Genomic DNA, 27,223 nt, shown 5'->3' with positions numbered 1-27,223 from the left:
TTATGCCCTGAAATTTATACTATCCTCGTAGAGTCTCTTAATCTTTCCTCATATAATCACTTATACCATAATATGAAATATATATAAAGCATATCAATATCTTTAGTCATGCATACATACAATTAATGTAATACATATAATCACATAATCATAACAAACACATAATCATGTCATGACTTCATGCATATTACTCTAGGAAATGGACTCATCGCAAGTCTTATTTCCATTAAACACTACCTGTTACTAGTATGCACTCACCTGGCCTCACTAGTCAATACAAATCTCTTATCTTTCCCTTTTATCGATCTTACTTGACAATGATTCCGGAACTCGTTCAGGCTCTGAATCTACATAATTATACATTTTTCAAGACAATTATTAGATACCTATATCTTGTAATTTGATACTAACAACTTAAACGAACTTAATAAACCAATAATCTTTTCTTCCTTTAGGGGGGAATCGATTCCCTCCTGTGGGGGTATCGGTTCCCCCATGACATCTATAAATTCTGGTTCATTTGAGGGGGTAGCGGTTCCCCTTTAATGGGTACCGATTCCCCTAGCCCAGAAATCACATGTTGAGCTCGAAAATCACTTCATTGAGCTCGAAAATCACTTCATTTTCAGCTCAACACTTCATATTTCACTACCTTTAATATTCCTAACTTTCATATACGTACTTAAACTAATTAATTTTCATTCATACCTCTTTAACTTAAAAATTCACTCCTCCACATAGCATTCAAGAATCATACCAAATTTTCTATATGTTCTAATTCAATTCTATCACTCCAAATCTCTAATTTAACAATTAACAAGTCAAATTCAACTTCACAATATATTAACTCCCTCTATTTCAATAATCACTAAAACTCACATTTAATCCTTCATAACTCATTCATTTTGGAGTTTCAACATGCTTTAATCTCTAAATAATCTTCTTATCACCCCAAGAATCAAAACTAAGTTTAAAAATCAAGAATTAACCAGTTGAAATTAAACTTACTTTTGCCATGGAGCTTACGGAAAGAAGAAGAGAAGGTTGAACCAACGTCTCCAGACTTTCTATTTTTTTCATCCCTTCCACGTGCCATCTCTTTATAAGGAGAAATAAATCTTTCTTATAGAATTACCATTATACCCTTCAAACTTTCCAAAATATACCATTTAATCTAACACTGAAATTTTTCTATTTAAATCCTTGAACTTTTAACTTGTTTCGAAACCGAGCATATAGTTTTCAAAATTTGCAATTTAGTCACTGACCCTGATTTGGAATGTTACAAATCTCCCCTCCTTTAAAGAAAATTCATCCTCGAATTTTCACTGCATGCCTTTATAATATCATGTCTTCTAATATTTTCATGTTCTTTCCCTTAATATTTCTTGCTACCGCTAGCAACTTACCATTTTCCCATACTCAATTCTTCTATAATCCACATCTTTAAAGTCCATATATATTATTCATTATATAGACAGCAACCCTAAATCCTTAATCCTCACTATTATGGATCAATTGATCTTTTCCATCATTCTCTATGTACTTTGCACATAAATCAAGCTTTTGTTCATTTCTTAATCCTTGTATGTATTACTATACACACAATCTTTTCATATAACCCTTACGTATTTGTTCAAAGAATAATCACTCATTCTCGTTCTTCTAATAATTGAAAATTGTATCATTTCAATATCAAACTTATAACTTATATCTCAATATACCTCGTCATACTGGATCTTTTAAACTCCATCTTTGTCTTTTCCTATCCCTTTTATTCTTTCATTCCATCTAAATCAAAATCTCCTTATAACATAGATCACATCTTTTCTTCAGGCTCTCATACTCTTTTCATATCGTTTATACTTATCTCTGATTACTGATCTTCATCGCATCTTCATAACTTTGATAATCTGCTTTACTTATACAGAACCTCATTCTTTACCATCTCTTGTACTTGTATTTTCTTCCTCAAAGCTCCTTTTTAAACATACAAATACTTATTTCCTTACCTACATCATATCTATATGATCAAAACCATATCCAAATCCACATCATACTTGATTAACTTAACTTTATCTTTTCTTCGAATCTTATAACTTTATTATCCATACTATTACAATTAATCAGTCACAACTTTTCCAATTTAGGGCATAAGCCCTAATCAGACTAATCATATTCGTATTCACAGTTGAAATCCAATCAGTGCAATTTACTCACTTATCCAACCCACACTCTTATTCGTATACAATATTATTCTCTTGTTTTTTTTCTATTACCTTACATTTCCGTGATCAAAATACATAATCGTGTCTCAATTCACACCATACTTAGTTAATTTACCCTAGCATCATCTTCTAATCCTTTACCTTTGATACACTTACCATCACATAATTCTGTTAGTCATCACCAGTTCTTCCAATCCAAAACATAAATATTCATCGAACCATTCATATACATTCTTTCCAGTCAGAATTATCTCAACAATAGTTTACTTATCAAATTCACATTTATTCTCCCACACCATGCAATTTCTGTTGTTCCAACCCAACCTTCTAATTCCTTTATCTTATAAACTGATCACGGATGTTCCCATTCTTAAACTCTTCTTATCAATCCTTAGCTTTATTCAAACATCAAACATACAAATCGTCACCTTCTTCACTATATCACATTATTATGATCAAAATATACAACTGTATCCAAATCCACCTCATCTTTGATTGTCTTATCCCGACAACATCTCAAAATATTAAATTTCTATGCATTTTCCATCACATAATCTGGTTAGCCAACGTTAACTCTTTCCATCTAAAATGCAAACCCTTGTCATATCCATATTCTTGCTTAAACATAGTACTATCCTTTTGTCTTAAATTCATAAACTCTATCTCCATATCTCTTATACATTTGTCACTGATGCATCTATTCTTGAATTCTTATACAAATACTCACCACATCCTTTGAACTTTTTAACAATCTTATGGTGACACTTGTTCACCATATTCTATCTTATCCACGTAATAACAAAACTACTTCATATCGTGTTTCCGATTCAAAACAATGAAAATTTTCTATCATTATTCAGATATGATTTCAGCTTTCTGAAATCAACTTTTGATTACTAGGCATTTCCTGAGGTATCCGCTTCATCCTGCCTGGCCAGGGCAGATGAATAATATAACATCAGGAATATCACCTTTCTTTATTTCAGAATTATCACGATCATATTTCTACTATATTAAACTAATCTTATTTTATTAGCAAGACAACACACTCCTTACACTATCAGATCAAAAATTTTCACTCTATGTTGGCATGTGCACATCTTTAAAACTCCTTTGACTTCGGTTTAAGCCTAGAATCGGCTAAACCTTAGCTCTGATACCATTAAATGTAACACCCCCAACCCGTACCCAACCCGGATACGAGTCTGAGGTGTCACATTGACTTTTCAAACTTTGACTCATGACAAAAACTCGAGAAAATTTAAAACTTTCATTAAAGTCACAGCGGTTTGTTTAACTAAATCAATTAGTACTGCCAACTATATTCATATATAATACATCTAATTCAAGACATCTTTCTGATCTGATCTTCGGTAAAAGTAACTGACGGTCTTGCCTCTTCACTTTTTTCTAGCTTTCCGGAACCTACGTGAAACACTCACACGCTAAGTCGATGACTTAGTGAGGCATAAAACATATAACCACTACTATGCATTCATCTATACTTATTATATCATACAAAATCATACATTCTGTCATGCAACCACTATCCACTTATACACAACATCATTCACATATCTTATAACAGGTTCATAGCACAAAACATGTAAATCATATGTAAGGTATTTATTATTATCTCTTTATTAGTCTTATTTTCATTCTTTATCTTTTTGTCATATGTTCTTGCATCAATTCTTCTTAACCAAGCTATATACACATCATCATATCATATATATCACTTCACACCATAAAGATTACAAACCAATCACATACTATCATACAAGGATCTTTTATATTATTTCTTTTATTAGCCCATGTACACATGTGAGAACCATAGATATGTGAGTCTATAGAGGTTGTGCACTAATGCTGTCACCACAGCTCGTATAATTGCACTGAAGTGCCACGTAGAATTGCACCGGAGTGCCATATAATAATGTCCATAAGGACCACATATCATTCCTTAAGAATCATATACATATACTAGGGATCAAGTATGTGTCTCATAAGACTTCACACATGTTCCAAAGAATATATATATATCCTAAAGGACCGCGTAGACCCTCGACTCTTGGCATGCCAACTATACCCCAAAGCTCTCAAGACACATAACATAGGCATTAATATTTATGTTAACATACATTCACCTATACACATAGTCTCATAGTTCTTTCACATAGCTCATTGTCATATAAATCACATATCACATATACATATAGACACATGATTCACTTACGCGTAGAACATTTTCATATGATTCACATATCACAAAGCTTATCACATATAATTGTATTCTTTTCCATATAATATTTCATATGATATATACTTTCTCTTTCATATATCTCATGTCAAGTATCATATCTTGTAATCATGTTACTTATAATCACATAACTTCTACTCATACGGTTCAACATCATTAAACTTAGTTCACTTTTTCATATTATCATACATTTATATAACCTTATATGTCCTATCAATAACCTATAAACTTACTCATACTCATATATACTCTTTAATATAATTTGCATAGCAATGCTCTATAATTGTATCATATAATGAGTTTACCTAAGTCTTCCTTTATAAGTTTATACTACAAGTTCAAATAGTCTCATTCTATCCTATACATAGTTTCTACTTATCATATCTCACTTCCCCTTTCACTCACATAAATCACCTATATACTAGTTTTATCTATTATTTAATTCAATTCCCATGACTTCTATAATACTCTTTCATAAAGTTTTTTAATTTTTCACTTTATAATTCATAAACTGTAGTTTCCTTTAAGTATATAAATTCCCTATAAAACTTATGTATCATTACTTATGTTTATGCCCTGAAATTTATACTATCCTCGTAGAGTCTCTTAATCTTTCTCATATAATCACTTATACCATATAATATGACTTATACTTGGTTATCTTATATTCATATATATATATATATATATATATATATATATTTATGTCAATGATTCATAACTTGTAGCTTATTTCACATGTTCATTTCAGTCCTTATGTCTTTATCATACAACTTATTTCATGTTATTCTATTATTACATAATAGTGTTTTACACAAATCATAAATATAAGCATATCAATATCTTTAGTCATGCATACATACAATTAATGTAATACATATAATCACATATAATCATAACAAACACATAATCATGTTCATGACTTCATGCATATTACTCTAGGAAATGGACTCATCGCAAGTCTTATTTCCATTAAACACTACATGTTACTAGTATGCACTCACCTGGCCTCACTAGTCAATACAAATCTCTTATCTTTCCCTTTTATCGATCTTACTTGACAATGATTCCGGAACTCGTTCAGGCTCTGAATCTACATAATTATACATTTTCAAGACAATTATTAGATACCTATATCTTGTAATTTGATACTAACAACTTAAACGAACTTAATAAACCAATAATCTTTTCTTCCTTTAGGGGGGAATCGGTTCTCTCCTGTGGGGGTATCGGTTCCCCCATGACATTCTATAAATTCTGGTTCATTTGAGGGGGTATCGGTTCCCATTTAATGGGTACAGATTCCCCTAGCCCAGAAATCACATGTTGAGCTCGAAAATCACTTCATTTTCAGCTCAACACTTCATATTTCACTACCTTTAATATTCCTAACTTTCATATACGTACTTAAACTAATTAATTTTCATTCAATACCTCTTTAACTTAAAAATTCACTCCTCCACATAGCATTCAAGAATCATACCAAATTTTCTATATGTTCTAAATTCAATTCTATCACTCCAAATCTCTTAATTTAACAATTAACAAGTCAAATTCAACTTCACAATATTAACTCCCTCTATTTCAATAATTCACTTAAAACTCTTCACATTTAATCCTTCATAACTCATTCATTTTGGAGTTTCAACATGCTTTAATCTCTAAAATCTTTCTTATCACCCCAAGAATCAAACTAAGTTTAAAACTCAAGAATTAACCAGTTGAAATTAAACTTACCTTTGCCATGGAGCTTACGGGAAGAGAAGAAGAAGGTTGAACCAAAGTCTCCAGACTTTTCTATTTTTTTCATCCATTTCCACGTGTCATCTCCTATATAAAGGAGAAATAAAATCTTTCTTATGGAATTACCATTATACCCTTCAAACTTTCCAAAAAATTACCATTTAATCTAACACTGAAATTTTTCTATTTAAATCCTTGAAATTTTAACTTGTTTCGAAACTGAGCATAATTTTCAAATTTGCAATTTAGTCACTGACCCTGATTTGGAATGTTACACCCAATCTTTTCCCAAATAGAAATTACGAAAGAATATCATAATATATTCCTTTAAACAGGACAGAACCTCTTGAAAAATCCCAAATTTAAACCATCCGACCCTGGGGCTTTGTTACTGTCACAAGACTTCAAGGTTTCCCAAATCTCATCTTCAGAAAATTCTCTCTGTAACAACTGACTCTGATCGAGTGTAATTTTGTTAAAATCCAGCTTTATGTCATCAATTTCCAGAGTTGAACGCTCATTGTAAATTTGAAGAAGTAATCCCTAACTGCTACCTTTATTGCAATCGGATCCTGAATCGTAATTCCCCCAAAATTCAGTGCATTCAATGCGTTTTGCTTCTTTCTAACTGTAGCACAAGTATGAAAGTATCTTGTATTGCGGTCCCCATCTTTAATCCATTTTGATCTAGAATACTGGAAACCGATCTGCTCCTGAATTTTAAGTAGTTTCCACAATTCTGCTCTGTGAGAGTTCAAATCTGCTATTAATTCTCTGTCTGAAACACCATGCTGCTGCTTTTGGACCGCCTCTAACTTTTGAATTTTCTCTTCTAAATCAGAAATCAAAGCTTTTGGATACTGATCTCTTCTTCCAACCCAGTTCTTGATTGCACCTTTGGCATTCTTCAAAATATTAAAAACACCCGCTTTCATTTGTTTTTTCTTACTGTTTTGAACAGATGACTTAATCAAGTCCTCAAAACCTTCCTCATCCATCAAGTAATTGAATAATTTGAAAGGTTTTTTACCCCAATCTACACCCCTATTCTCAAGAGTTATAGCATTGTGATCTGACACAGACCTTGGAAGAATGGACTGAACTATATCCGGGAATGCTGCCAAATACTGACTATCAACAAGAAAACGATCCAGTCTTACAAAGGTTGGATTATCTTGTTTATTAGTCCAAGAAAATCTGCCTCCAATCATAGGTAAATCAATAAGACCAGATTGTAGGATAAACTGACTGAAAAGATTCATAGAATTTATGTTCTGCCCTCTGCCAATCTTCTCTTCTTCATACAAGTAAGCATTGAAGTCCCCTCCTACACAAACCGGACAATTCTGAACTCTTAAATAAAGACTTAGTTCTTCAAAAAAAACTTGTCTTCTCCTCCTTCACTGAAGGACCATAAACATTGATGAAGCCACAACTGAAATTATTGGCTCAAAATTTACCCGTTATGGCTATAAATCTCCTCCTTACATGTTGATTTTCCAATTCGAAAAAATTATCATCCCAACAACACAATAAACCCCCTGAGGATCCGATCGAACTAGATTCAATAACACCTCTGAGTTTGTTTAACCCACTCCTAAAAAATGACGTTTTAATCTTCTCTGTCTTTGTTTCTTGTAGCCATAGAAAAGAAGGATAAATCGTAGAACATAAATTCTGAACAGCCTTCTGTTTTTATTTTTTACCCAAACCCCTAACATTCCATGAGCAAATGATTAATTTTGTATTCATCATTGAAAATAAATGTTGATCTCTTCCTTGGTTTTCGTTTAATATTTTTATTCAAATTCTTCCAAGTATCAAACATTACAATTAAGTTAGAGCATATAATCCAAGCATAGACATGTCGACCAACAGTTACAAGTAGTATTTCAGACCGGCGACCTACACTATGTTGTATGTCTAGAAAGTGCAATTTGTAAGCAATTGCAATTTTGGTATTGTAAAGTTTTAGAGAAAGGACATATATATATAGAGAGAGAGAGAGAATTGAAGCCATTGAATTTGATAACATTTGATAATATCTAAATTGATTAGCATATCCTCCAAATATATGACATCATTTAAGAAATTACCTCGCGGAAGAGGTATCCTGGCGTTATATTTTCCCAGAAAAAAGCTTAAATAATAAATATATATAAATGGAACCTAATTGAATCAGAACTAAATCAAAGATTCATATGAAGATGATTTGGAAATCTATCATCAAGATTTTCAACCATTTTGAACTTGTACGGACACTTCCCTTTCTTCTCCAACTTGGCTACTTATACCAAATGCTTCAAACATTTCCTGCGATTCCGATATGATATCGGACTATTTTTCTCGGAATAGAGGTATCAATCATTCAGATTATTTTTCTCTTGCAACTTCTCTACTCTTTACTCTTCCTATAGTATATGTATTGGACTCCAAATCATATGCATACCCATGTTCGGATAACATAAACTGCTTAGTACTATAAAAGAACAAAAGTTGCAAAGCTATATGATCAAGGAAATGGGAAGACTTACAGTGACAAAGTCTTTCCAAGTTGGGACAAAGCCTGAGAAAGCAAAGTAAGGCATTGATATTGTGTCTGGCCATTGAACAATCAACACCACAGCTCTTTCAGTAGGTTGAAATAAAAATTAGGGCCTCCACTTGAACTGTATAAATGCTCGCACATTGTTTGCTAAAGGAAAACGAAAGCACAATTTAGCAGAGGGAGAGTAAAAAAACCTCTTTAAAAACAAAATGAACATTTCTTTTACTCTACATACCTCGAAAAACCATCTGCATATTGTTAAAGACTTAAACACCATTTATGCTTCTCAAAATCGATTTGAAGCATTTATCCTCAGTGGCACAGCCACAACTGTAGCTTCCGTAGGAAGCCTGATGAGGACGAATGGTTGTTTCAAAGTCCCAAGTCCATTGTGTTAGAGGACCTTGTCTGAGATCAACCATGGTGTCTTCTAGGTATAATCCGCAACCCACATGGAATATACGTCAGCATAATAGCATCTGCAGCATGCTTTTAAATGAAAGGACACTAAGTTGCCTCTGTATCGGAAACACTGTAAACGGGGACCCTGAAAACTGAGAGATTGTAATGGGGGGCAATCCAAGACAATTAGCTTTTGAAGAACACCAGCATCTTCTACAACTAAAGGTTGAACTCCATTACTCCTTTCGACGATCAAGCTCTCAAGAAATGGGAGATTGGACGCCAAACAAGTAAGTGCTTTGCTAGAGAGTTGGCTTACTGATATTAGATAAAGGGTTTTTATTCTGAACTGTTGGGAAAAAGGCAATGGAGAATTCAACTCCATTATCTTCTTGTTTATAGGGCGATGGCCACTCACAACGCCACGGAAGACACAATGGCAGACACCAATCAAATGAAGCTGAGGATTATTGTTCACCGGCGGTGAAATCAAGATGGAGCGTTCTATTAGGTGTAATGGAAACAAAGAGGAGTGTACCTTGGCCAAGGTTGAATTGTAATCCCCATTTGTTTGTTGGTCGATTGGGATCAGCGAAATCATAAAGAAGATTGAATATAGTAACAACAGCGTCTTTCATGGCTCTTTCAAGCATCAAAGTTCGTCTCCAAGACCATTCCATCGTCTCGAAAAGAAAGTGGTGCGGACAGCAGATTCAAAGGTAGGAAGCTAACGATTTGGAAAAGTATTTCATCAGGGAAACAACTGATGCATCTTTAGCTTCAATGTTCCTATTAGAAAGGGGAAAACCAGATTTATTAAACAACTGATGACATCTTAGTCTCAATGTTCTTGTTAATATACCATTCTCGGTTCGTGCATTTTCTTTAACAGTTAGTACCCAGCAGCAGACTAAAACTTAGAACCCCAATATCTACATTCGTTGTATCACGAACTGAAAGGGAATCATTGATTCGAAAAAATTAAAATTGGTTTGATCATATATATAAACAAAATTTATTAAAATTAAAGAGAAAATACTAACTGTTGTTCCATTGCAGCACGACTGTGATTGTCGTCTTGGTCCTGTTGTGGGTTTTGATTCTTCTTCTTCATCATCTTGTTTTTCTTCCCCATCTTTTCTTCCAAATTGTAGAGGTTACTAAAATTAAAGCATTTTGAACGTACATATTAGGGGTTTACCGTAACCGTTACATTTAACCGTAACAGTTAACGGTAATCGTTTATTGGTTTAACCGTTTCATATAACCGGTTAATAATACTAAATGTTTTTGGTTAATCAGACTGCTAAAAATAATAGTTATCGATTAAGATTACAGTTACAAGTTTTTATTAACTGTTAACAGTTAATTTATAATTATATTTTTAATTAATTACATTTTTATATAAATAACTTAATATAGTTTTCTATATTATAATTATATATATATTTAATAAAATTTGTAAAATAATTTAATATATATATATATATCATTTTTAATTTTTATTTCTTTGAAAATATAGAAATGTTCTTATTCCAATATAATTATGGGTTTATTGTTAGGTACTAAGAACAAAGGGTATTTGTTAAGAAACCTTTCCAAACACTGATTTTTAATGTCTCTAATGAGACATCTCCCAAGTAATTTTGAATCAAATAAGGAACAATATGAACAAATTCAGAAACATTGAAAGAAAGCTTGAAACAACTTGTACAAGTGCTGACTGACGAAAAGCACCATTATAAGTAGTAACAGGTGCAAATTTTACAAACAAAGCAAATTATTGTTGTAAATTTAACTATTTATATGAAATTTATTAAATAATTTCATTGATTTATTTTATATTTAAATATTTAATTTTATGTTTATATTAAAATTAATTAAAATTTTACATGTAATTTTTTACTCTAAAAAATGTAATCGATTTATTTAGTTCAGATCTTCAAAAGTTAAACCAAATCTCATCTTTTAATTTTTTTTTATAAAATATATGTGAAAAATTAGATGAAATGGCATGTTCATATCATTAAAATTTTAATTAGAATTCAAAGATTGAGACTAAAGTGAAAAACTGAGCAAATAGTAGGAATGGAAATATTATTATGACAATTTAGAACAATAGTGTACTTTGATTTAAAGCCACAAATTTCCACCACCCAAAATCAGCATTTGAGGCCAGGAGTTATGTTTGTTTAATTTATATATGTAACTAAACTTGAATTGAAATTCCATCGGCTAAAAGTCTATAAATCCATTGGAAATAGGTCAAAATCAAGATTAAGTTATTACCTAACTTGTTAAATTCTCACTACACACATCAGTGGAGCATTGACTTCCCGTTGTTCTCAGAATGCCAAAATGGAGCTGTGAATGTAATCTGATTAGGATGCCAATCTTGTAGGCAGGGATGGGGCGAGGGTTCTCACCTCTAGTATAATTTCCCAAGTCTGTCCCTGATTGTAAGAATAGTTCCTCAAAATATTAAAAATTAACAAATACAATGTTTTCGTCAAGTAATTTAGAAGTTGTTGTCAATTCCTTGATTGTTTAGGATTTAGAGTTAAATGGATGGCTTACATTAAATTAGAATTAAATTCATTCTAGATATTACGTAGAAAAAGACTGCTGGTTTTCATGATGTTTTTTTAGTGACGATAAGAGTTTCGTTTCCCTTTGTCTTAAAAAAAAGCCTTTGGAATAATGGTAGTTTCAGTTCATTTTAATGGAATCCCCAGACTTGAATACAAAGACGTGTGGAGGATTGCAAATATTTTACACCAAAAACACTCAGTATATAAGAACCTACACATTGTTCTTCATTCTTCGCCATTAATGATAAAAGAGACATCCTGCATAAAGAAAAACAAAAATATTATGAATACTTTTGGTGCAATGCTGGATCAATCGAAGTCATTTCTGGCTGCAATATTTTTGCAGTTTGGGTTTTCAGGGATGTCCTTAATTAGCAAGTTTGCTTTGGACCAAGGCATGAATCAGCATGTTCTGGTCGTCTACAGGCATGCCATTGACACTCTTGTCATTGCTCCATTTTCCATTGTTTTGGATAGGTCTAAATTTCTTTCTTTTATTTATTTATTTATTTATTTATTCTCTTAATATCTGTAGTTGTTCCTTAAGCTCACCCATTTGAGTGATTATTACTTTACAGGAAGATTAGGCCAAAAATGAGCCTGTCCATATTCATTAAGATACTGATTCTAGGTTTATTGGAGTAAGTAAAAATGTATTTTATTTTCAATAATTTTACTACTTACTTTGGTCAATTTATTAATCGGGAAATATTAATCATGTTGTGCGGGCCAACAATTGACCAAAACTTATACTACACTGGCATGAAGTATACCACAGCAACCTTCACATCTGCCATGTCCAATGTTCTTCCTGCATTTGTATTTTTGCTTGCCTTGATCTTCAAGTAATTAAATTCTAATATACATATAACAGCTGGTTTCGAATGTTTTGAATTATGTATATATATATCTATATATATATTTGTTTTGTTAAAGTGAAGTTGGGTAATGGATTGATTCTACGAGGGAAATTTGTTGCAGGCTTGAGAAGGTTAATATAAGAAGATTCCATAGCCAGGCAAAGATATTAGGCACGATTGTGACAGTTGGGGGTGCAATGTTGATGACATTGATTAAAGGACGCCGTGGACCAAATCAAATTGCTTACTTGAGCATTCAACTGCGTCTGAACCAGAGCAAGATCCGGTTAAAGGTGCTCTCATGATCACTGTCGGCTGTTTTTGCTGGCCTGGTTTCGTCATTTTACAGGTAAGTTGTTGTTAGGAAATAAACCGAGTAACAAGTAATTTCCCTATAACCAGATTAGTGAGAATGCGAAATAAAAGCGGAAAAATAATATCCGAAATTTGATAACGGAGTTCAGCCAATTTGTGCTTACGTCTCCAGACTGCAGATCTTTTACTAAGAGAAAATTTACAGGGTTTACACAACACTTGAGAGTGAACTAGAAGATTTTGGGATGATTTTGAAGCTAAATGAGCTAGGGTATTTATAGTTGAAACTTATGGACTAATCTTTGTAAATACCCTAAAGTTCAATGATTCAATTTTGTAATTAACCCTATTACAAAATAATAAAAAAATAAGCAGCCCCCCCAATTCAAGCAGCCGGCTGCTGCTTTGAATTTCAACAATCTCCCACTTGAAGACTGATTTTAATCTGTCTTCACACCTCGATCAATGCAGCAGCTTTTCTAGTCTTGTTACTCTAGCATGCCAACTGAAGTTGAACACAACTTCAGTTTTTCTGTGGTCACCATCTTTGTCAACATGTCTGCCGGATTTTGAGCTCCACTAATCTTTTCAAGTTTCAAAATCCCATCTTCCAAAGACCGGATAAAATGATATCGCAATTGTATGTGCTTCGTCCTGTAATGAAAAGACGGATTCTTCGCTAGATGGATAGCACTTTGACTGTCGCAATACAAGACATTGTTTTCTTGTTTCTTGCCTAACTCTTCCAAGAAACTTTGGAGCCAAACCATCTCCTTGTTGGCTTCCGTAACAGCGACATATTCTGCTTCAGTTGTGGAGAGAGCAACTATCTTCTATAGTTGAGAAACCCAACTCACTGCAGTTCCTCCTAGAGTATAGACATACCCTGTAGTGCTTCTTCTGATGTCAACATTTCCGGCTAAGTCAGCATCTACATAGCCTGTCAGTATCGTATCTCCCATACCCTGTAGTGCTTCTTCTGATGTCAACATTTCCGGCTAAGTCATCTACATAGCCTGTCAGTATCGTATCTCCACCTTTGAAAGTAGTGCTTCTTCTGATGTCAACATTTCCGGCTAAGTCGCATCTACATAGCCTGTCAGTATCGTATCTCCACCTTTGAAACAAAGTGCTTTGTTGTAGTACCCCCGCAGATATCTGAGGATCCATTTGACAGCTTCCCAGTGTACCTTGCCTGGATTATTCATGTACCTGCTAACAGCTCCCACTGCTTGAGCAATATCTGGTCTAGTACAAACCATGGCATACATCAGAGGCATACGGCACCTTCATCATGTGTGCACGTTTTTTCTCCGTCTTTGGTGACTGTTCTTTGGAGAGTCTGAAATGAACACCTAAAGGTGTACTTACTGGTTTAGCATATTGCATGTTGAACCTGGAGAGTACTTTGTTGATGTACTCAGCCTGTGATAACATCAAAGTCCCCGACTTTGTGTCCCTCTTGATCCTCATCCCAAGAATCTGCTTTGCAGCGCCCAGATCCTTCATAGCAAACTGCTTCGACAATTTTTTCTTCAAGTTGATAATCTCTTGCATATCTGAGCCTGCAACGAGCATGTCATCAACGTACAATATAAAATAATGAAGTTGTTGTCGAACCTCTTGATGTAGCAACAATGATCTGCTTGACATCTGGTAAAACCACTGCTACCCATGAAGTTATCGAACTTCTTGTACCACTGTCTAGGAGCTTGTTTTAAACCATACAAGCTCTTCTTCAACATGCATACTAGGTTTTTCTTGCCTGCCTCTATGAAGCATGCCTCTATGAAGATTTCTGGCTGCCTCATATAGATTTCTTCCTCTAAATCACCATGAAGGAAAGTTGTCTTTACATCTAACTGCTCAAGATGTAAATTCTCTGCAGCTACAATTTTCAATACCAGTCTGATTGTAGACAGCTTCACGACTGGAGAGAAAATTTCATTGTAGTCAATACCTTCTTTTTTGCTGAAAGCCTTTGACAACCAATCTTGCTTTGTAGCGTTTGCCCATCGTGCTCTTCTTTGATCCTGTAAATCACTTGTTATGGAGCGCTCTCTTGCCTGGTGGTAATTCAGCTAATCCCCACGTCTGATTTGACATAAGCGAGTCCATCTCATCTTTCATGGAAGACTCCCACTTGATTGAATCATCCACCTGCATCGCTTCATCATAGCACTCTGGTTCACCATTGTCAGTCAGCAACAATTAGTGCAAAGAAGGCGAATACCGTTGGGTTGGTTTAGGAATTCTGGAGGAGCGTCTCAGTTCTGGTGTGCCTGGTTCTTCCTCTTGAACTGCTTCAGGACTGATCTGAACATCATTTCCAGAAATCTCATCGAACTCAGCAAATTCCTTTATTTCAGCTTCGGTATTACTTGATTATGCGGTTGACCTGTCTTTGTACATCACATTTTCATTGAAAATAACGTCTCTGCTTCTGATGATCTTTCGATTTTCGTAGTCCCAAAACCGTAACCGAACTCATCACCACCGTAACAACAAAGATGCATTTATTGGACTTGGCATCAAGTTTACTTCTTTCAGCAGATTTTATGTGTACATAAGAATACAACCAAACACTCTTAAGTGTGAAAGGTTTATTTCTTTCTTGCTCCAAACTTCCTCTGGTGTTCTGCCATCCAAAGGAACTGAGGGCCCACGGTTGATCAAGTAAGCTGCAGTGTTGATTGTTTCAGCCCATAGAAATTTGGGCAAGCCGGCATGTATCCTCATACTTCTGGCACGTTCATTCAGAGTTCTGTTCATGCGCTCTGATACACCATTATGTTACGGTGTCTTGGGAACTGTTGTCTCCATCTTGATCCCATTGTTTGTGCAGAAATCTCTGAATTACTGTCCTGTACTCTCCTCATTGTCAGACCTCAACCGCTTAACTTTCAACCAGTCTCATTTTCCACCATGGCCTTCCATTTTCTGAAGATATCGAAGACTTCTGATTTCTTCTTCAGAAATAACCCACACCTTCCTTGTTGAATCATCGATGAAGGTGACATAATATAGTGAGCCTGCAAGAGATGGAACTGGGGATGGTCCTCATACATCAGTATGAACCAATTCTAACCTTTCTGCCTTGGGTGTCTTGCCAATCTTTGCAAAACTGACTTTCTTTTGTTTGCCAAAGATGTAATCCTCGCATAGTCCGACATCTACATTCTTTAGATCTGGCAGCTTCCCTTTTGACAGAAGTATCTTCATTCATGTCTCGCTCATATGACCAAGCCTTTGGTGCCATAGGTTTGATTTTCCATCAACATCTGCTACTGCAATGATATTCTCTAAATTTGAGGTTACAAGAGGTACCAGTCTTCTTACCACGAGCATGACAGTGCTCCTTGGTAATCTTCCATTCACAGCCTGAAAAGGTTGTACTATAACCTTCTCCATCAAGCTGTCCTACAGAAATCAGATTTCTTTTGAGGCCAGGAATATGTCTCACTCCTGTCAACTTTCAGGTGGTCTGGTTTGACAGCTTTAGTCGGATGTCTTATTTTCCGACGATCTTCAAAGTTTCATCATCAGCTAGATGAACCTTCCCAAAATCACCACTGACATAGTTCTCCATTATTTCTAGGCATGGGGTGTAGTGGAAAGATGCCCCTAAATCCAAGATCCATGATTCAATCGGACTGTTGATGCTTAGAATCATGGCATCACCTGTCTCCTCTGTCATGTTTGTAGATTCCTGTGCGCCGGTATTTTCTTCGTGCTCGGCAATCTCTTTTGAAGTGACCCTTCTTGCCGCAATTATAACAGGTAAAATCTTTATTTCCTGTTCTTGATTTTCCCCTTCTGGATTTTGATCTGCCACGATTTGAATTTCTTTCTGAAGTTCTCCCTCTAGACTCCGTGTGCAAGGCTGGGGAGGCTGATGCTTCACCCGATTCTCTCCGTCGAATTTCTTCGCTCAGTACCAGATCCAGAACATCGTCGAATTTTAATTTGCTGTTTCCCGATGAACTGCTGACTGCTGTAATAGTAGCATTCCACTGTCTGGTAGAGATGATAAGAATTAAAGCTCGAACTTCTCATCGAATTCATTTCCACTGAACTCAAATGGTTGTGATTGTGTTGAGTTCATTTAGGTGTGTGCCACCGATGCCCCTTCCGTCATCCGCAAATTGATAATTGTCTCATCAATGAACTTTGTTTGAGGCCGATGGCTTCTCATACATACTGGAGAGAGCTGCCATAAGACCCGCCGTGTCTTTTCCTTTGCTATGTTGAAAGCAACATTTCGGACAACGTCAGTCGGATAACTCCGAGGGCTTGTCTGTCGAGAAGAGCCAGTCTTCATTCTTCATGCCCTCTGGTTGCTTTCCTGAAAGGGTTGATATAGATTTTTCTGGTACAGAAAATCTTCAATCTGCATCTTCCAAAAGCCAAAGTCCGCACCATCGAACTTTTCAATTTTCACCTTCCCTTCGTCTGCAGCCATCGCTCCCCTCGAATCTGGCTTCGTTTGGATCGTTTCTGACAATTTCTGCGAACCGCCGTGTATTAGAACACCTCCGTCGACAAACTCGTATCGCCGACCGAATTTTACTATTCACGAAATTCACTATTCATGTGAATGGTAATGAATAGTAACCTCACAGAAAATTGACAAATTCACAACCAAAAGCTCTGATTACCAGTTGTTAGGAATAAACCGAGTAACAGTAATTTCCCTATAACCAATTATGAGAATGCGAATAAGCGGAAAAATAATATCCGAAATTTGATAACGAGTTCAGCCAATTTGTGCTTACGTCTCCGGACTGCTGCAGATCTTTTACTAAGAGAAAATTACAGTGTTTACACAACACACTTGAGAGTGAACTAGAAGATTTTGGGATGATTTTGAAGCTAATGAGCTAGGGTATTTATAGTTGAAACTTATGGACTAATCTTTGTAAATACCCTAAAGTTCAATGATTCAATTTTATAATTAATCCTATTACAAAATAATAAAAAAATAAGCAGCCCCCAATTCAAGCAGCCGGCTGCTGCTTTGAATTTCAACAGTTGTCTCGTTATCTTCTCTATTAACCAACCAACTGTTGGGTTGATTCTAGTTTGACAAACGTGTAATGATTTGTATTATAGGCGATACCCTAAAAGCATACCCTGCCGAGCTCTCCTTGACAGCATTAATCTGCTGGCGGGCACCATTGAAGGAAGCATTGTAGCAGTGGCAATGGAAGCAAGCGATGCTGCAGTCTGGTCTGTTCATTTGGATGTTAAACTCTTAGCTGCAGTTTACGCTGTAAGACAATTCTCAATTCATTTAAAATAGCACCATAAAAATCCCCGAATATAATAACTATTGCGTTTGGTTGCAGGGAGTAGTCGGTTCCGGAGTAGGTTACTATGTTCAAGGAGTAATAATGAAAACCAAGGACCTGTTTTGTCACTGCATTTAATCCTCTAAGCATGGTTATTGTTGCAATTTTGAGCTCCTTTATCTTGTCCGAAGTGCTCTACTTGGGAAGGTATTATATCAAAATACCTCTTCTCCGCTATATTAATTTTAATATTGCTATACAAAATTTTCTAATTAAATTACAATTATGTTATGGTTGTGGATGTAATGAATGTTATCTTTATTGTTGCAACCTTTTTTATAGGGTACTTGGAGCGGTTGTAATTGTTGCTGGTCTCTATCTAGTTTTGGGGTAAGAGCAAGGATAAACAATCATCAATGGATGCAGCAAATGATGTGAAAATGGTTGTCATAAATGACCATATCACAACTATGGTTTCAGATCAAGATTTTGTCGTCCTAGATTTAAACCACAGCAAGGCGACAACCACCATTGAACTGTTTGAAAACACAACCAATACCTACTAATTAAGGATCATAGTTTTGTTTTCCCCCCCCTACATGGATTGAGCTGATGTGCACAAATACCGCTTGATTATATCATCATTCGGATTCTTCGTTCTGTATCCAATGTGTTTGACCTATATTCATGTCTAAAATATGCATGCATGCCTAACAACTTTATCTCCAATACCCATATTTGATACATACTCGAATATACAATACCCATATTCAACATGAACACGACACGATATAGGAGTACCTATATCCGGGGCAAAAGAACTAAGCTTACCTATTAAACTAGGTACAGGACTAGTACCTGTATCATGAATAACAGAGATGCACAGAATAATTAAAATTCTATAACTCAACAAATATGGTAATCAAATATCAAATCTCATTTAGAAATTTTTGGAAAGCCAAGATCCCTAGCATTTATCTGCGTATATTATTGAAATCCCAAAACCAGTCTATGTTTAGTACAAAGATACAAGCTGCTGTGTACAGATCTGACCCTCCTCACAAGATTTGAAAGGCTGAGTCTTCATCTCAAAGATGACACAACAGCATCATCGTTTCCATAGATACGCTGAAGCTCACGGGTGGCAGCCTGATATGATGCTGCAAAAAGTAAACAAAGAATTTCAGTCGACAAAACTTATGAGAGAAAAAGGACATGGGCACACTTACTCTAACTCGGATGTGAATGCTAAACATGAGTTTTTTGTTTGATACAATACAAATATGCTCAATATTTTAAATCTTTCCACGAAAGTGAAAAGTCCTTAGACAACCAAATCCATATCCACAGGTACGTAAAAAAGATTAAGAGTAGAAGCAAGGTCGGCCAACTAAACAGCTACTTAACCTTTCCAGATGCGAAAGTTCTTCTGGTTGATCTGAGAACCTGTCACGGTTTGAATTGCATCAAAAAGCAACTCTTGTGGAGTGTTCTTGAGCTCTTGAACCACTGCATAGATGGTCTTTCCATTATCAAAGTAAATGTGATTGTTGGGGTGTTTGGTCTTGCAACTAGCATGGCGCTCAAACTCATACGCATTCAGAGCCTGCACATAGATGATGAATCATACAGTAATGATACTCAGAATAGTATCTAGTTCTCTTCCTATAACTTCGCAATGAACACAGTCGGTTGGCATCTTAAAACAAGGCTGAAAAGTAGTGACCAAACAAGTTGCCTTTTTTCGAATTGTATTAGAGTCCTAACTATATTATTTTACTGCTTGATTAAGTACCTACTGTTTTAGGAGTCTTTAAGATTATGAGTCCTTATTATGTTTATCTCCGGATAAACTATATCTTCCGGTAAAATATTTTATCAGGAATTAATTACCAAGTTAAATAAGGGACACATACATATACTATTACGGCAGATTAGAAATTAAGAAATTCAGTTTTTATTTTTCTTCCTGTTTTTTCAGTTTCTATTATGTTTTCAGTCACTTACTTTTTCAAACTTGCAGTCGTTGCAACCGCACATATACCCTGTCCCTTGTATATATCCTTTAAGGTTTTTCTGCCAATGAAAAGGTCACGTTACATAAGTAAAATCACACCGATGAAAAGTTTAGGAAATGACTCACCTCCCGTGACCAAGAAACATACTTCACACCACCCCATCAAGCATACCAGTTGAAACAACTCTTGACATTGGAAGGAAATTGTTGGGAGAAACTTTTTCGATGTCACAGTTTCTTTATGCTTCAGTTTGATATCAATTGTAGACTACTTTTTGGTGCACTATTTACATTTGAATCAGTGTTTGCCTCGACCAACAGTTGCTGGCAAGGAACTTCTGAAGCTTGTGCTGAATTCTGAATATTCATCCATAAGTCATAACAACTAATAATACTACCAGAGATTAGCCTCGGGTTTATCATGGAAACCCCCAAAAGATATGGAATTACTTTCGCCCTTGTTGTAGTTTTGATGCGTAGATAGAATATTAGACTCTCCTTTGTCTTGTATGGGAGCCATGTGATGTTACAATCTGACTTATGATATAACGGACCCATCGGTAAGATATTATCGCCTTCCTTATCAAAAGAGGAAGCCATCGAAACCATACTCTCATTGGTTTACTATACTCAGAGGCCATCGAAATGAAATTTTCCTGCCCCTTACCATAAAATGAGCTCAATGAAATCAAGTTGGCATCTCCCTTCTCATATGAGACCAATCGGAATAAAATTGCCATCTTTCTTGTCAAAAGGCTGACCCATTGATAAAATACTCTCATTTCCCTTGTAATTGTGGCCCACAGGTATGAAGTCACCAGCTCTCTTGTTAAAGGTGTTACCAGTTGAAATAAAATTGTCATCTGCCTTGCTAAATGCAGGGCCCATTGAGATGGTATTTTCATCCTCACTACCATAAGTTGGGCCCAAAGATATAGCACTATCATTTTACTGAAAACATTAGACACTGAAAATGTGCTATTAACTCCTCTATAAGGGTGCCCCATTAACACTGGCATGCCACTATCGGAATCCCTAACTTGATTGACCTTAACTTTCCTTATTCCACCAAAACTAAGAAATGAAGAGGCATCTCCAGTGGTATGGGACATAGACAAACCAGAAGATGAACTAATATTGTACCGATCCTCAAAATCCTTTCTTCCCATATTCATATTCCCAGCATCAATAGAATAAATGTTCCTATCAACCGTGTAGGCCGTTCGAATGGGCTCAGATCTAAATAAATGGTCGCCAAATGGGCCAGAAACTGACTGGAAACAGGAAGCATTGGTCCAAGGAAAACATTGGCGTCTGCAATTCTTGAAACGAGGCAGCTGTTAAGGGATTCTATAGCTTGCTTCTTGTTGCTGAACAACTCTGGTGCAGCAGCATCCGTAAACCATTGATGACCCCTTTGCTTCAGATTTTGAAGAATTGTCAGAACCTATCTCTCCATTAGTTAGGCAAGCACCATCTCTCTCCATCCATAAACTTTTTTGCTGGAAAGACTGCCCAAAATCAATAATACAATAATCAAAGTGGGAGTATTTGTTATCGCATAACAAGAGGAACTAACAAGTGAAACAAGACCCCTATGACAACACAAATTAAAACCCAAAGAAATCATGTAATAAGAAAATTATGACATAAATCAATCATAAAATGTTACTTGCTAAAATCAGTAAGAGTATTTTGTGTGTGTGTGTGTGTAAAAGGCTAAAGTCAGATAGATCCATCATAAGGTTATTCAAGTCAATCTAAAAAAGTGTACCATAGAAATATAACTTTCAGGGTATGAATAAGCTGGTAACAAACATATGTCTTCAAGGAAACAATCATCAAAAGTTACAGCCAAAAGGTTCACCATCATTCTTACATGCACAAAATTGAATTCCAATTGACGCGCTCGTCCAATCAGGAATAAAAAATTTCCAGTTCCTTTCAGTTCCTAATGAAGCTCAGAAAAAGAATCCTTTGAAACATTTCCCTCTTAGATATTACCAATAAGACTTATCAAGATAGGTCGTTGTACAGGTATGCTCATAATGAGATTTCTAAAATCATATCATGGCATTTAAAATCTTAAAAGAGTTACCTAATTGACATGTGCAAACTTGCAAGGGACAACAAATAAACCTGCCTTTAATGGCTATAGCCAATTCAACTTTTTTAATGTTAAAAAATTTCCTTTTATTTCTAACTAGAAGGGCCTAATATCGTAAGATATCTGCAATTTGTTAAAAATCTCAATACTTTTGGGATAAGCGTCAACACTTAAGATCTGGACCAAAACGAGCAGTTTATATGGCATTAAAGTTACAACACGCACAACATAAATTTCCTTACAATAATTTGAAGAGGCTATCTATACATTAATTTTATTGGGAACTTTTATTGACATAGAGACAACTTTATTTATTCATATAGTTTCTTGCGGGATCAAGTTTTTTTCTGTCTTCGGATCAGAATTATGAAATCCAATGAGTACGATAGAGTAAGACTAGTAATAGAAAACTAAATAATATAAATAAACAATCAGTAATCCTGAAACATTCAATAGTTACTTCTTTTTTTATTTCATCTTAAATGTAACCCAAATAAGGCAGCAAGGGGATGCAAGTACAAGAATAATCCAGATTAGACTAGGAGCCCAGAGGTAAGCAGCTTCGCTCATTCAAGGGAGTCATTAACCGTACAGATTTTGCTGTTTCCTGATAGAAGCTTGCATACAAGGATGATTATGAAGCAATGAAAAGCATCTAAAGAAGGTGTTGATGCCATGATGGTTTGGATTCTACACATTATGAATATAACCCACTTCATAGAATTGAAATGAGAACCATCTGAACTGAAAAGGATGTGCAAACCCACTAAATGTCCACTCATTTATATGATTGTATATGTACATTGCTATTAAGATAAATAAAAGCTACAGTTGTTTGGTCAAGTAAAACAGAGAAGGAAATCTTATTTTATAAGTTGCCTTTTAGATTTTCTATGAAATTCTACTAAGATGTATGCACGCATACCTTGCAATAGAATATGGACACTGTTAGGTCAAGCTTACAAGCCCAAAACTTTAAGAAAAGGGCAACTCAACCAATTAGATAATATGCATGATGGACAAACATACAGCAGCACAATTAGATAATGTATCTTTTCATGGAGTCAAATGAAAAACAAAGTTCTTTTCACAATGAAATTTTAGAAAGAGCGAGCCAAAAGATTCAGTCGACATAACAAAGAAATTAATCATTAATATGAATCTCCTTTGTTAGGTTATTAGAGTACTTATTTAGTGTTAAATCGTTATATATTAGATCTTGTTCTCATCATCTGTATTTGATAATGTTAAAATTTACAGTAACCACAAAATCTTTTACATAAAATATTCTCAAAGGAAACATATCCTTTCTCTTTTAGAGGGATACTACCCACCTGATATGGTGGACTGACTCTCAAATCCATCAACTAGTGCATAACAAAGGGAAAATACAGAAAAACCAACAACTGGTAAATGCAAATGGTTTAGATCAGTAATGTAAGTCCCATAAATTGCTAATGTTAAAGCTCTAAATTGATTAAATCTAAATATAAATCACAATGTCTGCATATCGGAGGCAAGTAATCAGCATTGCTCTCATTGAGAATTTAAATTCCTTTTTTGATAAGAGAGAATTTAAATTCCTCATGTTCCAACACAATGAAACCTAAATTCTAGCATCTGATTATGGGAGGACAATTAATCGATCATCACCATACCAAGGCATGATCTTGAAATTTTCATTTGCTTTCATCAGGACATTCAAATTCCTCAAACTTCTAACATAAAGAAGCTAGCATAATTCAAAATATTTATACATAAGACATGATTGTCACCATTACTTTTATCAAAACCTTTAAATTTGTAATCAAACTTCACACAATATGCCTTATCTTCACAACTAAGAAAATAACTGTCGCGGTCACTTTTGCTAATACATTTAAGCATACGGAAATAACGTAAATCATATATCAGCATATTTGGGCTACACGTGCAGCACAGCAGCGTTTTACAACACAAAAATTCCTCAAGGCTACTAAATAATGGAACCTAACATTAATCAACATATCTGTATGTCTAATACATGCAATCAACTTATTAGTACTGACTATTCTTCTTAAGACATTTAAATTCCTTAAAGCTGTGAATTAAGGAACCTAATATTATCATCATAACAGCAATTCTAAAGCATATAATAATGATTGCTTTTACTAATACATTTAAATTCCTTAAAATTCCGACCTAATGGAGCCAAATATAAATCACCAACCATATATCTATAGCAAACAATTATCAGGATTTCAGTTAAACATAAACAATGAAAATTCTCAATCCTGCAAGGCTGCAACATGATAAGACTTATCATGAATCATCATAAATGCATATCTAAAAGAGCAAACTATCTTCATTAGGTTTATTTATGCTATCTTCATTAGTCGTTATGCATTTAAATTTATTGCGCACCAAAGTACCATTCAACTAACAACAATTAGACTCGGTGGATTACAATATTCTCCATGTAGGCACTTTAATTCATTAAAACAATATTCAAATCAAACAAGAAACAGTATTGACCGAAGTACACCAAACAAACAAGGAAACCAAACAAAACTCGAAATGAATGAGGGGGAAAGGGAAAAATCAAAATCAGTAACAAGAGAGCACCAAAACTTGAACAAAACATTTGCATGCAATAAAAAAAATCATCGACAAGAGTTGAGATCATACCATTTCTCGCCGAAGTTTTCAACTCATGAGCAACTAAGTCGCTTACTTGCAATCGGACTCTTCTCCGATCAATCAAAAACCAAGCTTCTTTCAACCTCCAAAACACCTTCAGAAGTTGAAAGGGCAATTAATCAAATCACTATAACTTTAATCACAAATTTCACATGCATTAATCGATTTTAAAAAGAAAATATGCATTTTTCTATTTACAAAATAAAGTTAAAACCCAAGATTTCTTTCGTTTCTCTGAATTTTGCATGTAACTTAAAGAGGCTTTTTGCAAGCAATGGTGCCAAAAAAGCGTAGAAATTACGACAAACGAGAGATTCTATAACCTAATACCTTTCTTTTCCGGAGAGATCGCCGGTGAGACTTCCCGGCTACAACTGACCGGATGATCAACCAAAAACTTTTTTCCAAGTTTTTGAAGTGAAAATTGCAGTAGCACATGATGCATTGAGAAAGCAACTAAGAGCTTTCAAACCATTAAATAGGAAGGAGAGCAATTCTACGCTGTTGCGCGGTAATAGTTTTCATTAATAAAATTCTTAATGCACATACACGTGGCTATAAATACTGAATTGGGTCCCTGCTGTGAATTAGGTGTAAATCGTGACCGTTACATTTGACTACCGAAATTCAGATTTATATTTTTCAGATTTGAACCATTTTACTTTTTCTGTATATATTAACATTTATAAAGATTTATAATATGGAGTCATAAATAAATTCGGATGCCAACTATTGTCGGAGATTCAGAAATTTGAGTTTAAGTTTAAATTGAATTATATCGTCATTCTTTGTGATTAATAAGTAATATTTTATGTAAATCTCAATTAAATGAAATACTCTGGTTATAGACTGAAGAGTCGCCCTTAACCTAAACTTTTATTATATCAAAAAAATAAAAATAAAAAATCGGATATCTAATTTGGATACCCATTTTCATTTAGTTCATTTTATTTTATTTACATTCAAGAACTTAATATATTAGAGTAAGTATATTTAATTGGTTGATAAAATTGTCATTTGTCTATCTTTGTTTTTTTTTTCATATTTTTTAAGTTATAGATTTTACATCTATTAAGAATATTCTTCTTCTTAAAATCTTTTTTTCTCGTTTCTTTATACATAAGATTAAAATTAAATTCAAAATTTATTAAGACTAATCGATTCATATGTTTAATATGTGAATTTTCAATTACCATTACATAGTTCTTAAAAATTTTATACTTTTCAATTAGGTATGTATCGTAGTAGCACGAACCAATTTACCTCAATGATTAAAAAAACTATTATTGTTCATATAAGTCACGAGTTTGACCACCTGCTTTAGCTTAATGGAAAAAAAGTATTGAGGTAATGGTGCTTAATTAAAAGTAATTTTTATTTAAATTTAATTTCTAAAACTGAAATACTCAAAACTTTGGAATAATGTATTCAGATAGACTCATAATTAATTTTTTTTAAATATATACTCCTAGTTTAATTGTTATATTGACTTGGATAAATTTTGGGAAAATTTAAGTTCTTTTTTAGCCTACCGCAATTTTATTTATTTATTTACGGCGAGATTAGTTTTGTTATTAGTTGACAATCATCGGTGTTAATTTTTATTATTGTTTTTTTATATCTCATTTTAATTTGTTATTTTTATTCAGTTTTTATTCTAATTTTAAATTAAAAAAACATTGTTTGACTTTTTTTTTATATATTTTGTGCATCGTTTATATTTTTATACGTTTAACTGCTCTTGTAGCACGTTTTCTATATTCATGGTACTTGTTATCTACCTTATGACACGTTATTTGCTTATCTCTATGGTAGATATGCGATCGTGTAGATTTTCACATCTATGTAAATGATTTATGATTGTTTGTGGTTTTACGGTGGTTAGATTATCTTTTATTTTGTTTACCGACGTATTATGATCTATTTTGTGAAACAACCTATAAGTTTACTCTAGTTAGTTCGTTATTTTTTCATCATCTCTAAAACGTCTAGATAGATAGAGACAAAGTTTTATTGACAATTTGGATTACTATATGGGCGTCAAATTTAAAAGAATACTTTGATTATTATTGCGTCTTTGAATTTTTTTTATTTTATGTTATTTTTATGGATATCATCTCTAAAATTCTTTCTTTGATCGGTTTGCATATCAAAATTGAATATTTTTATTTTAATAAAATTT

At 34.2% G+C, this 27,223-nt stretch overlaps 2 pseudogenes; one reads left to right on the top strand and one right to left on the bottom strand.

Annotated features, from left to right (window-relative positions):
* Positions 1-12,055: 12,055 nt before the first annotated feature.
* Positions 12,056-18,850, top strand: LOC120157757 (annotated as a pseudogene).
* A 348-nt stretch (positions 18,851-19,198) lies between these two features.
* On the bottom strand, positions 19,199-25,410 carry LOC120157806 (annotated as a pseudogene).
* Between the last annotated feature and the right edge of the window lie 1,813 nt (positions 25,411-27,223).

Source organism: Hibiscus syriacus, unplaced genomic scaffold, assembly GCF_006381635.1.
Source record: "Hibiscus syriacus cultivar Baekdansim isolate YM2019G1 unplaced genomic scaffold, ASM638163v2 tig00111276_pilon, whole genome shotgun sequence".
Classification (NCBI taxonomy): Eukaryota; Viridiplantae; Streptophyta; class Magnoliopsida; order Malvales; family Malvaceae; genus Hibiscus; species Hibiscus syriacus.
The sequence above is the reverse complement of the archived record's forward strand: the minus strand, read 5'-3'. Positions and strand labels throughout refer to the sequence as shown.